At 41.3% G+C, this 12,792-nt stretch overlaps 19 non-coding genes across 19 annotated transcripts; all 19 read right to left on the bottom strand.

Annotated features, from left to right (window-relative positions):
* Window positions 1–830: 830 nt before the first annotated feature.
* Window positions 831–912, bottom strand: TRNAL-UAG (transfer RNA leucine (anticodon UAG)). The gene has a single exon. It is a non-coding gene; the product is annotated as a tRNA-Leu (tRNA).
* Window positions 913–1,397: 485 nt separating this feature from the next.
* Window positions 1,398–1,479, bottom strand: TRNAL-AAG (transfer RNA leucine (anticodon AAG)). Its single transcript has one exon. It is a non-coding gene; the product is annotated as a tRNA-Leu (tRNA).
* A 445-nt stretch (window positions 1,480–1,924) lies between these two features.
* On the bottom strand, window positions 1,925–2,006 carry TRNAL-UAG (transfer RNA leucine (anticodon UAG)). Its single transcript has one exon. It is a non-coding gene; the product is annotated as a tRNA-Leu (tRNA).
* Window positions 2,007–2,491: 485 nt separating this feature from the next.
* Window positions 2,492–2,573, bottom strand: TRNAL-AAG (transfer RNA leucine (anticodon AAG)). The gene has a single exon. It is a non-coding gene; the product is annotated as a tRNA-Leu (tRNA).
* A 445-nt stretch (window positions 2,574–3,018) lies between these two features.
* Window positions 3,019–3,100, bottom strand: TRNAL-UAG (transfer RNA leucine (anticodon UAG)). Its single transcript has one exon. It is a non-coding gene; the product is annotated as a tRNA-Leu (tRNA).
* A 1,579-nt stretch (window positions 3,101–4,679) lies between these two features.
* TRNAL-AAG (transfer RNA leucine (anticodon AAG)) lies at window positions 4,680–4,761 on the bottom strand. Its single transcript has one exon. It is a non-coding gene; the product is annotated as a tRNA-Leu (tRNA).
* Window positions 4,762–5,206: 445 nt separating this feature from the next.
* Window positions 5,207–5,288, bottom strand: TRNAL-UAG (transfer RNA leucine (anticodon UAG)). Its single transcript has one exon. It is a non-coding gene; the product is annotated as a tRNA-Leu (tRNA).
* A 485-nt stretch (window positions 5,289–5,773) lies between these two features.
* TRNAL-AAG (transfer RNA leucine (anticodon AAG)) lies at window positions 5,774–5,855 on the bottom strand. Its single transcript has one exon. It is a non-coding gene; the product is annotated as a tRNA-Leu (tRNA).
* A 445-nt stretch (window positions 5,856–6,300) lies between these two features.
* TRNAL-UAG (transfer RNA leucine (anticodon UAG)) lies at window positions 6,301–6,382 on the bottom strand. Its single transcript has one exon. It is a non-coding gene; the product is annotated as a tRNA-Leu (tRNA).
* A 485-nt stretch (window positions 6,383–6,867) lies between these two features.
* Window positions 6,868–6,949, bottom strand: TRNAL-AAG (transfer RNA leucine (anticodon AAG)). Its single transcript has one exon. It is a non-coding gene; the product is annotated as a tRNA-Leu (tRNA).
* Window positions 6,950–7,394: 445 nt separating this feature from the next.
* Window positions 7,395–7,476, bottom strand: TRNAL-UAG (transfer RNA leucine (anticodon UAG)). The gene has a single exon. It is a non-coding gene; the product is annotated as a tRNA-Leu (tRNA).
* Window positions 7,477–7,961: 485 nt separating this feature from the next.
* On the bottom strand, window positions 7,962–8,043 carry TRNAL-AAG (transfer RNA leucine (anticodon AAG)). The gene has a single exon. It is a non-coding gene; the product is annotated as a tRNA-Leu (tRNA).
* Window positions 8,044–8,488: 445 nt separating this feature from the next.
* On the bottom strand, window positions 8,489–8,570 carry TRNAL-UAG (transfer RNA leucine (anticodon UAG)). Its single transcript has one exon. It is a non-coding gene; the product is annotated as a tRNA-Leu (tRNA).
* A 485-nt stretch (window positions 8,571–9,055) lies between these two features.
* Window positions 9,056–9,137, bottom strand: TRNAL-AAG (transfer RNA leucine (anticodon AAG)). The gene has a single exon. It is a non-coding gene; the product is annotated as a tRNA-Leu (tRNA).
* A 445-nt stretch (window positions 9,138–9,582) lies between these two features.
* TRNAL-UAG (transfer RNA leucine (anticodon UAG)) lies at window positions 9,583–9,664 on the bottom strand. The gene has a single exon. It is a non-coding gene; the product is annotated as a tRNA-Leu (tRNA).
* Window positions 9,665–10,149: 485 nt separating this feature from the next.
* Window positions 10,150–10,231, bottom strand: TRNAL-AAG (transfer RNA leucine (anticodon AAG)). Its single transcript has one exon. It is a non-coding gene; the product is annotated as a tRNA-Leu (tRNA).
* Window positions 10,232–10,676: 445 nt separating this feature from the next.
* TRNAL-UAG (transfer RNA leucine (anticodon UAG)) lies at window positions 10,677–10,758 on the bottom strand. The gene has a single exon. It is a non-coding gene; the product is annotated as a tRNA-Leu (tRNA).
* A 485-nt stretch (window positions 10,759–11,243) lies between these two features.
* On the bottom strand, window positions 11,244–11,325 carry TRNAL-AAG (transfer RNA leucine (anticodon AAG)). The gene has a single exon. It is a non-coding gene; the product is annotated as a tRNA-Leu (tRNA).
* Window positions 11,326–11,770: 445 nt separating this feature from the next.
* TRNAL-UAG (transfer RNA leucine (anticodon UAG)) lies at window positions 11,771–11,852 on the bottom strand. The gene has a single exon. It is a non-coding gene; the product is annotated as a tRNA-Leu (tRNA).
* Between the last annotated feature and the right edge of the window lie 940 nt (window positions 11,853–12,792).

The following is a 12,792-nucleotide window of genomic DNA, read 5'->3' as shown; positions in this document are numbered from 1 at the left end:
CATTTAAAAGTAAGCAAATCATTAAGCTACATGAGATAAGAATTTGAAAACCTCAGAGGTAGTGGAGGTGGCAGCAGAGGGATTCAAGCCCACACACCCAAAGAGACTGCAGCCTTAATCCAGCACATCTAGACTCCACGACCATGACACTGCAAATGCTTGCTCCATTAAATAGCAAAACTGTTCAGGTATTTCTGAAAACTCACTGATTTACCTAATTTGATCATCATCACAAGATTGTTCTTTGCACAACCCAATCTACTATTAAATTCGACTTTTCATGAACTTCCTGACTGCAAAAGCTGGCAGCAGTGGGATTTGAACCCACGCCTCCAAAGACACTGGAGCCTTAATCCAGCGCCTTAGACCGCTCGGCCATGCTACCTGGATGACAGCCGTGTCAACTTCCTTGGAGTAAGGCAAGTATAGCTGATTTCATTTTAAAGTAGTGTATGTGTGGTAATGGGCATATCACTCTCCAAAAAGACAAAGCAATAATTCTGAGAATTGTCTTTTCCTAAACATCAAAATATACAAGTATCATATGAAAAGATTAAAGGATAAGCTCAGTAAAAAGTAAGCAAATCATTACGCTACATGAGATAAGAATTTGAAAACCTCCGAGGTAGTAAGAGTGGCACCAGCGGGATTCAAACCCACACACCCAAAGAGACTGCAACCTTAAACCAGCACATCTAGACCCCACGAACCATGTTGCTGCAAATGCTTCCTCGATTCCATACTGACACAGTCCAGGTATTTCTGAAAACTCACTGATTTACCTAATTTGCTAATCGTCACAAGATTGTTCTTTGCCCAACACTAAAAGCTGGCAGCAGTGGGATTTGAACCCACGCCTCCAAAGAGACTGGAGCCTAAATCCAGCGCCTTAGACCGCTCGGCCATGCTACCTGGGTGAAAAGCGATAAAATGTCCTTGGAGTAAGGGAAGTATAGCTGATTTTATTTTAAAGTAGTGTATGTGTGCTAACGGGCATATCTCTCTCCAACAGGACAAAGCAATAATTCTGAGAATTGTCTTTTCCTAAACATCAAAATGTACAAGTATCATATGAAAAGATTAAAGGATAAGCTCATTTAAAAGTAAGCAAATCATTAAGCTACATGAGATAAGAATTTGAAAACCTCAGAGGTAGTGGAGGTGGCAGCAGAGGGATTCAAGCCCACACACCCAAAGAGACTGCAGCCTTAATCCAGCACATCTAGACTCCACGACCATGACACTGCAAATGCTTGCTCCATTAAATAGCAAAACTGTTCAGGTATTTCTGAAAACTCACTGATTTACCTAATTTGATCATCATCACAAGATTGTTCTTTGCACAACCCAATCTACTATTAAATTCGACTTTTCATGAACTTCCTGACTGCAAAAGCTGGCAGCAGTGGGATTTGAACCCACGCCTCCAAAGAGACTGGAGCCTTAATCCAGCGCCTTAGACCGCTCGGCCATGCTACCTGGATGACAGCCGTGTCAACTTCCTTGGAGTAAGGCAAGTATAGCTGATTTCATTTTAAAGTAGTGTATGTGTGGTAATGGGCATATCACTCTCCAAAAAGACAAAGCAATAATTCTGAGAATTGTCTTTTCCTAAACATCAAAATATACAAGTATCATATGAAAAGATTAAAGGATAAGCTCAGTAAAAAGTAAGCAAATCATTACGCTACATGAGATAAGAATTTGAAAACCTCCGAGGTAGTAAGAGTGGCACCAGCGGGATTCAAACCCACACACCCAAAGAGACTGCAACCTTAAACCAGCACATCTAGACCCCACGAACCATGTTGCTGCAAATGCTTCCTCGATTCCATACTGACACAGTCAAGGTATTTCTGAAAACTCACTGATTTACCTAATTTGCTAATCGTCACAAGATTGTTCTTTGCCCAACACTAAAAGCTGGCAGCAGTGGGATTTGAACCCACGCCTCCAAAGAGACTGGAGCCTAAATCCAGCGCCTTAGACCGCTCGGCCATGCTACCTGGGTGAAAAGCGATAAAATGTCCTTGGAGTAAGGGAAGTATAGCTGATTTTATTTTAAAGTAGTGTATGTGTGCTAACGGGCATATCTCTCTCCAACAGGACAAAGCAATAATTCTGAGAATTGTCTTTTCCTAAACATCAAAATGTACAAGTATCATATGAAAAGATTAAAGGATAAGCTCATTTAAAAGTAAGCAAATCATTAAGCTACATGAGATAAGAATTTGAAAACCTCAGAGGTAGTGGAGGTGGCAGCAGAGGGATTCAAGCCCACACACCCAAAGAGACTGCAGCCTTAATCCAGCACATCTAGACTCCACGACCATGACACTGCAAATGCTTGCTCCATTAAATAGCAAAACTGTTCAGGTATTTCTGAAAACTCACTGATTTACCTAATTTGATCATCATCACAAGATTGTTCTTTGCACAACCCAATCTACTATTAAATTCGACTTTTCATGAACTTCCTGACTGCAAAAGCTGGCAGCAGTGGGATTTGAACCCACGCCTCCAAAGAGACTGGAGCCTTAATCCAGCGCCTTAGACCGCTCGGCCATGCTACCTGGATGACAGCCGTGTCAACTTCCTTGGAGTAAGGCAAGTATAGCTGATTTCATTTTAAAGTAGTGTATGTGTGGTAATGGGCATATCACTCTCCAAAAAGACAAAGCAATAATTCTGAGAATTGTCTTTTCCTAAACATCAAAATATACAAGTATCATATGAAAAGATTAAAGGATAAGCTCAGTAAAAAGTAAGCAAATCATTACGCTACATGAGATAAGAATTTGAAAACCTCCGAGGTAGTAAGAGTGGCACCAGCGGGATTCAAACCCACACACCCAAAGAGACTGCAACCTTAAACCAGCACATCTAGACCCCACGAACCATGTTGCTGCAAATGCTTCCTCGATTCCATACTGACACAGTCCAGGTATTTCTGAAAACTCACTGATTTACCTAATTTGCTAATCGTCACAAGATTGTTCTTTGCCCAACACTAAAAGCTGGCAGCAGTGGGATTTGAACCCACGCCTCCAAAGAGACTGGAGCCTAAATCCAGCGCCTTAGACCGCTCGGCCATGCTACCTGGGTGAAAAGCGATAAAATGTCCTTGGAGTAAGGGAAGTATAGCTGATTTTATTTTAAAGTAGTGTATGTGTGCTAACGGGCATATCTCTCTCCAACAGGACAAAGCAATAATTCTGAGAATTGTCTTTTCCTAAACATCAAAATGTACAAGTATCATATGAAAAGATTAAAGGATAAGCTCATTTAAAAGTAAGCAAATCATTAAGCTACATGAGATAAGAATTTGAAAACCTCAGAGGTAGTGGAGGTGGCAGCAGAGGGATTCAAGCCCACACACCCAAAGAGACTGCAGCCTTAATCCAGCACATCTAGACTCCACGACCATGACACTGCAAATGCTTGCTCCATTAAATAGCAAAACTGTTCAGGTATTTCTGAAAACTCACTGATTTACCTAATTTGATCATCATCACAAGATTGTTCTTTGCACAACCCAATCTACTATTAAATTCGACTTTTCATGAACTTCCTGACTGCAAAAGCTGGCAGCAGTGGGATTTGAACCCACGCCTCCAAAGACACTGGAGCCTTAATCCAGCGCCTTAGACCGCTCGGCCATGCTACCTGGATGACAGCCGTGTCAACTTCCTTGGAGTAAGGCAAGTATAGCTGATTTCATTTTAAAGTAGTGTATGTGTGGTAATGGGCATATCACTCTCCAAAAAGACAAAGCAATAATTCTGAGAATTGTCTTTTCCTAAACATCAAAATATACAAGTATCATATGAAAAGATTAAAGGATAAGCTCAGTAAAAAGTAAGCAAATCATTACGCTACATGAGATAAGAATTTGAAAACCTCCGAGGTAGTAAGAGTGGCACCAGCGGGATTCAAACCCACACACCCAAAGAGACTGCAACCTTAAACCAGCACATCTAGACCCCACGAACCATGTTGCTGCAAATGCTTCCTCGATTCCATACTGACACAGTCCAGGTATTTCTGAAAACTCACTGATTTACCTAATTTGCTAATCGTCACAAGATTGTTCTTTGCCCAACACTAAAAGCTGGCAGCAGTGGGATTTGAACCCATGCCTCCAAAGAGACTGGAGCCTAAATCCAGCGCCTTAGACCGCTCGGCCATGCTACCTGGGTGAAAAGCGATAAAATGTCCTTGGAGTAAGGGAAGTATAGCTGATTTTATTTTAAAGTAGTGTATGTGTGCTAACGGGCATATCTCTCTCCAACAGGACAAAGCAATAATTCTGAGAATTGTCTTTTCCTAAACATCAAAATGTACAAGTATCATATGAAAAGATTAAAGGATAAGCTCATTTAAAAGTAAGCAAATCATTAAGCTACATGAGATAAGAATTTGAAAACCTCAGAGGTAGTGGAGGTGGCAGCAGAGGGATTCAAGCCCACACACCCAAAGAGACTGCAGCCTTAATCCAGCACATCTAGACTCCACGACCATGACACTGCAAATGCTTGCTCCATTAAATAGCAAAACTGTTCAGGTATTTCTGAAAACTCACTGATTTACCTAATTTGATCATCATCACAAGATTGTTCTTTGCACAACCCAATCTACTATTAAATTCGACTTTTCATGAACTTCCTGACTGCAAAAGCTGGCAGCAGTGGGATTTGAACCCACGCCTCCAAAGAGACTGGAGCCTTAATCCAGCGCCTTAGACCGCTCGGCCATGCTACCTGGATGACAGCCGTGTCAACTTCCTTGGAGTAAGGCAAGTATAGCTGATTTCATTTTAAAGTAGTGTATGTGTGGTAATGGGCATATCACTCTCCAAAAAGACAAAGCAATAATTCTGAGAATTGTCTTTTCCTAAACATCAAAATATACAAGTATCATATGAAAAGATTAAAGGATAAGCTCAGTAAAAAGTAAGCAAATCATTACGCTACATGAGATAAGAATTTGAAAACCTCCGAGGTAGTAAGAGTGGCACCAGCGGGATTCAAACCCACACACCCAAAGAGACTGCAACCTTAAACCAGCACATCTAGACCCCACGAACCATGTTGCTGCAAATGCTTCCTCGATTCCATACTGACACAGTCAAGGTATTTCTGAAAACTCACTGATTTACCTAATTTGCTAATCGTCACAAGATTGTTCTTTGCCCAACACTAAAAGCTGGCAGCAGTGGGATTTGAACCCACGCCTCCAAAGAGACTGGAGCCTAAATCCAGCGCCTTAGACCGCTCGGCCATGCTACCTGGGTGAAAAGCGATAAAATGTCCTTGGAGTAAGGGAAGTATAGCTGATTTTATTTTAAAGTAGTGTATGTGTGCTAACGGGCATATCTCTCTCCAACAGGACAAAGCAATAATTCTGAGAATTGTCTTTTCCTAAACATCAAAATGTACAAGTATCATATGAAAAGATTAAAGGATAAGCTCATTTAAAAGTAAGCAAATCATTAAGCTACATGAGATAAGAATTTGAAAACCTCAGAGGTAGTGGAGGTGGCAGCAGAGGGATTCAAGCCCACACACCCAAAGAGACTGCAGCCTTAATCCAGCACATCTAGACTCCACGACCATGACACTGCAAATGCTTGCTCCATTAAATAGCAAAACTGTTCAGGTATTTCTGAAAACTCACTGATTTACCTAATTTGATCATCATCACAAGATTGTTCTTTGCACAACCCAATCTACTATTAAATTCGACTTTTCATGAACTTCCTGACTGCAAAAGCTGGCAGCAGTGGGATTTGAACCCACGCCTCCAAAGAGACTGGAGCCTTAATCCAGCGCCTTAGACCGCTCGGCCATGCTACCTGGATGACAGCCGTGTCAACTTCCTTGGAGTAAGGCAAGTATAGCTGATTTCATTTTAAAGTAGTGTATGTGTGGTAATGGGCATATCACTCTCCAAAAAGACAAAGCAATAATTCTGAGAATTGTCTTTTCCTAAACATCAAAATATACAAGTATCATATGAAAAGATTAAAGGATAAGCTCAGTAAAAAGTAAGCAAATCATTACGCTACATGAGATAAGAATTTGAAAACCTCCGAGGTAGTAAGAGTGGCACCAGCGGGATTCAAACCCACACACCCAAAGAGACTGCAACCTTAAACCAGCACATCTAGACCCCACGAACCATGTTGCTGCAAATGCTTCCTCGATTCCATACTGACACAGTCAAGGTATTTCTGAAAACTCACTGATTTACCTAATTTGCTAATCGTCACAAGATTGTTCTTTGCCCAACACTAAAAGCTGGCAGCAGTGGGATTTGAACCCACGCCTCCAAAGAGACTGGAGCCTAAATCCAGCGCCTTAGACCGCTCGGCCATGCTACCTGGGTGAAAAGCGATAAAATGTCCTTGGAGTAAGGGAAGTATAGCTGATTTTATTTTAAAGTAGTGTATGTGTGCTAACGGGCATATCTCTCTCCAACAGGACAAAGCAATAATTCTGAGAATTGTCTTTTCCTAAACATCAAAATGTACAAGTATCATATGAAAAGATTAAAGGATAAGCTCATTTAAAAGTAAGCAAATCATTAAGCTACATGAGATAAGAATTTGAAAACCTCAGAGGTAGTGGAGGTGGCAGCAGAGGGATTCAAGCCCACACACCCAAAGAGACTGCAGCCTTAATCCAGCACATCTAGACTCCACGACCATGACACTGCAAATGCTTGCTCCATTAAATAGCAAAACTGTTCAGGTATTTCTGAAAACTCACTGATTTACCTAATTTGATCATCATCACAAGATTGTTCTTTGCACAACCCAATCTACTATTAAATTCGACTTTTCATGAACTTCCTGACTGCAAAAGCTGGCAGCAGTGGGATTTGAACCCACGCCTCCAAAGAGACTGGAGCCTTAATCCAGCGCCTTAGACCGCTCGGCCATGCTACCTGGATGACAGCCGTGTCAACTTCCTTGGAGTAAGGCAAGTATAGCTGATTTCATTTTAAAGTAGTGTATGTGTGGTAATGGGCATATCACTCTCCAAAAAGACAAAGCAATAATTCTGAGAATTGTCTTTTCCTAAACATCAAAATATACAAGTATCATATGAAAAGATTAAAGGATAAGCTCAGTAAAAAGTAAGCAAATCATTACGCTACATGAGATAAGAATTTGAAAACCTCCGAGGTAGTAAGAGTGGCACCAGCGGGATTCAAACCCACACACCCAAAGAGACTGCAACCTTAAACCAGCACATCTAGACCCCACGAACCATGTTGCTGCAAATGCTTCCTCGATTCCATACTGACACAGTCAAGGTATTTCTGAAAACTCACTGATTTACCTAATTTGCTAATCGTCACAAGATTGTTCTTTGCCCAACACTAAAAGCTGGCAGCAGTGGGATTTGAACCCACGCCTCCAAAGAGACTGGAGCCTAAATCCAGCGCCTTAGACCGCTCGGCCATGCTACCTGGGTGAAAAGTGATAAAATGTCCTTGGAGTAAGGGAAGTATAGCTGATTTTATTTTAAAGTAGTGTATGTGTGCTAACGGGCATATCTCTCTCCAACAGGACAAAGCAATAATTCTGAGAATTGTCTTTTCCTAAACATCAAAATGTACAAGTATCATATGAAAAGATTAAAGGATAAGCTCATTTAAAAGTAAGCAAATCATTAAGCTACATGAGATAAGAATTTGAAAACCTCAGAGGTAGTGGAGGTGGCAGCAGAGGGATTCAAGCCCACACACCCAAAGAGACTGCAGCCTTAATCCAGCACATCTAGACTCCACGACCATGACACTGCAAATGCTTGCTCCATTAAATAGCAAAACTGTTCAGGTATTTCTGAAAACTCACTGATTTACCTAATTTGATCATCATCACAAGATTGTTCTTTGCACAACCCAATCTACTATTAAATTCGACTTTTCATGAACTTCCTGACTGCAAAAGCTGGCAGCAGTGGGATTTGAACCCACGCCTCCAAAGAGACTGGAGCCTTAATCCAGCGCCTTAGACCGCTCGGCCATGCTACCTGGATGACAGCCGTGTCAACTTCCTTGGAGTAAGGCAAGTATAGCTGATTTCATTTTAAAGTAGTGTATGTGTGGTAATGGGCATATCACTCTCCAAAAAGACAAAGCAATAATTCTGAGAATTGTCTTTTCCTAAACATCAAAATATACAAGTATCATATGAAAAGATTAAAGGATAAGCTCAGTAAAAAGTAAGCAAATCATTACGCTACATGAGATAAGAATTTGAAAACCTCCGAGGTAGTAAGAGTGGTACCAGCGGGATTCAAACCCACACACCCAAAGAGACTGCAACCTTAAACCAGCACATCTAGACCCCACGAACCATGTTGCTGCAAATGCTTCCTCGATTCCATACTGACACAGTCAAGGTATTTCTGAAAACTCACTGATTTACCTAATTTGCTAATCGTCACAAGATTGTTCTTTGCCCAACACTAAAAGCTGGCAGCAGTGGGATTTGAACCCACGCCTCCAAAGAGACTGGAGCCTAAATCCAGCGCCTTAGACCGCTCGGCCATGCTACCTGGGTGAAAAGCGATAAAATGTCCTTGGAGTAAGGGAAGTATAGCTGATTTTATTTTAAAGTAGTGTATGTGTGCTAACGGGCATATCTCTCTCCAACAGGACAAAGCAATAATTCTGAGAATTGTCTTTTCCTAAACATCAAAATGTACAAGTATCATATGAAAAGATTAAAGGATAAGCTCATTTAAAAGTAAGCAAATCATTAAGCTACATGAGATAAGAATTTGAAAACCTCAGAGGTAGTGGAGGTGGCAGCAGAGGGATTCAAGCCCACACACCCAAAGAGACTGCAGCCTTAATCCAGCACATCTAGACTCCACGACCATGACACTGCAAATGCTTGCTCCATTAAATAGCAAAACTGTTCAGGTATTTCTGAAAACTCACTGATTTACCTAATTTGATCATCATCACAAGATTGTTCTTTGCACAACCCAATCTACTATTAAATTCGACTTTTCATGAACTTCCTGACTGCAAAAGCTGGCAGCAGTGGGATTTGAACCCACGCCTCCAAAGAGACTGGAGCCTTAATCCAGCGCCTTAGACCGCTCGGCCATGCTACCTGGATGACAGCCGTGTCAACTTCCTTGGAGTAAGGCAAGTATAGCTGATTTCATTTTAAAGTAGTGTATGTGTGGTAATGGGCATATCACTCTCCAAAAAGACAAAGCAATAATTCTGAGAATTGTCTTTTCCTAAACATCAAAATATACAAGTATCATATGAAAAGATTAAAGGATAAGCTCAGTAAAAAGTAAGCAAATCATTACGCTACATGAGATAAGAATTTGAAAACCTCCGAGGTAGTAAGAGTGGCACCAGCGGGATTCAAACCCACACACCCAAAGAGACTGCAACCTTAAACCAGCACATCTAGACCCCACGAACCATGTTGCTGCAAATGCTTCCTCGATTCCATACTGACACAGTCAAGGTATTTCTGAAAACTCACTGATTTACCTAATTTGCTAATCGTCACAAGATTGTTCTTTGCCCAACACTAAAAGCTGGCAGCAGTGGGATTTGAACCCACGCCTCCAAAGAGACTGGAGCCTAAATCCAGCGCCTTAGACCGCTCGGCCATGCTACCTGGGTGAAAAGCGATAAAATGTCCTTGGAGTAAGGGAAGTATAGCTGATTTTATTTTAAAGTAGTGTATGTGTGCTAACGGGCATATCTCTCTCCAACAGGACAAAGCAATAATTCTGAGAATTGTCTTTTCCTAAACATCAAAATGTACAAGTATCATATGAAAAGATTAAAGGATAAGCTCATTTAAAAGTAAGCAAATCATTAAGCTACATGAGATAAGAATTTGAAAACCTCAGAGGTAGTGGAGGTGGCAGCAGAGGGATTCAAGCCCACACACCCAAAGAGACTGCAGCCTTAATCCAGCACATCTAGACTCCACGACCATGACACTGCAAATGCTTGCTCCATTAAATAGCAAAACTGTTCAGGTATTTCTGAAAACTCACTGATTTACCTAATTTGATCATCATCACAAGATTGTTCTTTGCACAACCCAATCTACTATTAAATTCGACTTTTCATGAACTTCCTGACTGCAAAAGCTGGCAGCAGTGGGATTTGAACCCACGCCTCCAAAGAGACTGGAGCCTTAATCCAGCGCCTTAGACCGCTCGGCCATGCTACCTGGATGACAGCCGTGTCAACTTCCTTGGAGTAAGGCAAGTATAGCTGATTTCATTTTAAAGTAGTGTATGTGTGGTAATGGGCATATCACTCTCCAAAAAGACAAAGCAATAATTCTGAGAATTGTCTTTTCCTAAACATCAAAATATACAAGTATCATATGAAAAGATTAAAGGATAAGCTCAGTAAAAAGTAAGCAAATCATTACGCTACATGAGATAAGAATTTGAAAACCTCCGAGGTAGTAAGAGTGGCACCAGCGGGATTCAAACCCACACACCCAAAGAGACTGCAACCTTAAACCAGCACATCTAGACCCCACGAACCATGTTGCTGCAAATGCTTCCTCGATTCCATACTGACACAGTCAAGGTATTTCTGAAAACTCACTGATTTACCTAATTTGCTAATCGTCACAAGATTGTTCTTTGCCCAACACTAAAAGCTGGCAGCAGTGGGATTTGAACCCACGCCTCCAAAGAGACTGGAGCCTAAATCCAGCGCCTTAGACCGCTCGGCCATGCTACCTGGGTGAAAAGCGATAAAATGTCCTTGGAGTAAGGGAAGTATAGCTGATTTTATTTTAAAGTAGTGTATGTGTGCTAACGGGCATATCTCTCTCCAACAGGACAAAGCAATAATTCTGAGAATTGTCTTTTCCTAAACATCAAAATGTACAAGTATCATATGAAAAGATTAAAGGATAAGCTCATTTAAAAGTAAGCAAATCATTAAGCTACATGAGATAAGAATTTGAAAACCTCAGAGGTAGTGGAGGTGGCAGCAGAGGGATTCAAGCCCACACACCCAAAGAGACTGCAGCCTTAATCCAGCACATCTAGACTCCACGACCATGACACTGCAAATGCTTGCTCCATTAAATAGCAAAACTGTTCAGGTATTTCTGAAAACTCACTGATTTACCTAATTTGATCATCATCACAAGATTGTTCTTTGCACAACCCAATCTACTATTAAATTCGACTTTTCATGAACTTCCTGACTGCAAAAGCTGGCAGCAGTGGGATTTGAACCCACGCCTCCAAAGAGACTGGAGCCTTAATCCAGCGCCTTAGACCGCTCGGCCATGCTACCTGGATGACAGCCGTGTCAACTTCCTTGGAGTAAGGCAAGTATAGCTGATTTCATTTTAAAGTAGTGTATGTGTGGTAATGGGCATATCACTCTCCAAAAAGACAAAGCAATAATTCTGAGAATTGTCTTTTCCTAAACATCAAAATATACAAGTATCATATGAAAAGATTAAAGGATAAGCTCAGTAAAAAGTAAGCAAATCATTACGCTACATGAGATAAGAATTTGAAAACCTCCGAGGTAGTAAGAGTGGCACCAGCGGGATTCAAACCCACACACCCAAAGAGACTGCAACCTTAAACCAGCACATCTAGACCCCACGAACCATGTTGCTGCAAATGCTTCCTCGATTCCATACTGACACAGTCCAGGTATTTCTGAAAACTCACTGATTTACCTAATTTGCTAATCGTCACAAGATTGTTCTTTGCCCAACACTAAAAGCTGGCAGCAGTGGGATTTGAACCCACGCCTCCAAAGAGACTGGAGCCTAAATCCAGCGCCTTAGACCGCTCGGCCATGCTACCTGGGTGAAAAGCGATAAAATGTCCTTGGAGTAAGGGAAGTATAGCTGATTTTATTTTAAAGTAGTGTATGTGTGCTAACGGGCATATCTCTCTCCAACAGGACAAAGCAATAATTCTGAGAATTGTCTTTTCCTAAACATCAAAATGTACAAGTATCATATGAAAAGATTAAAGGATAAGCTCATTTAAAAGTAAGCAAATCATTAAGCTACATGAGATAAGAATTTGAAAACCTCAGAGGTAGTGGAGGTGGCAGCAGAGGGATTCAAGCCCACACACCCAAAGAGACTGCAGCCTTAATCCAGCACATCTAGACTCCACGACCATGACACTGCAAATGCTTGCTCCATTAAATAGCAAAACTGTTCAGGTATTTCTGAAAACTCACTGATTTACCTAATTTGATCATCATCACAAGATTGTTCTTTGCACAACCCAATCTACTATTAAATTCGACTTTTCATGAACTTCCTGACTGCAAAAGCTGGCAGCAGAGGGATTTGAACCCACGCCTCCAAAGAGACTGGAGCCTTAATCCAGCGCCTTAGACCGCTCGGCCATGCTACCTGGATGACAGCCGTGTCAACTTCCTTGGAGTAAGGCAAGTATAGCTGATTTCATTTTAAAGTAGTGTATGTGTGGTAATGGGCATATCACTCTCCAAAAAGACAAAGCAATAATTCTGAGAATTGTCTTTTCCTAAACATCAAAATATACAAGTATCATATGAAAAGATTAAAGGATAAGCTCAGTAAAAAGTAAGCAAATCATTACGCTACATGAGATAAGAATTTGAAAACCTCCGAGGTAGTAAGAGTGGCACCAGCGGGATTCAAACCCACACACCCAAAGAGACTGCAACCTTAAACCAGCACATCTAGACCCCACGAACCATGTTGCTGCAAATGCTTCCTCGATTCCATACTGACACAGTCAAGGT

The sequence above is a fragment of the Anomaloglossus baeobatrachus genome, chromosome 5, assembly GCF_048569485.1.
Source record: "Anomaloglossus baeobatrachus isolate aAnoBae1 chromosome 5, aAnoBae1.hap1, whole genome shotgun sequence".
Lineage (NCBI taxonomy): Eukaryota > Metazoa > Chordata > Amphibia > Anura > Aromobatidae > Anomaloglossus > Anomaloglossus baeobatrachus.
Note: the sequence above shows the minus strand (reverse complement) of the source record. Positions and strands in the feature narration are given on the sequence as shown.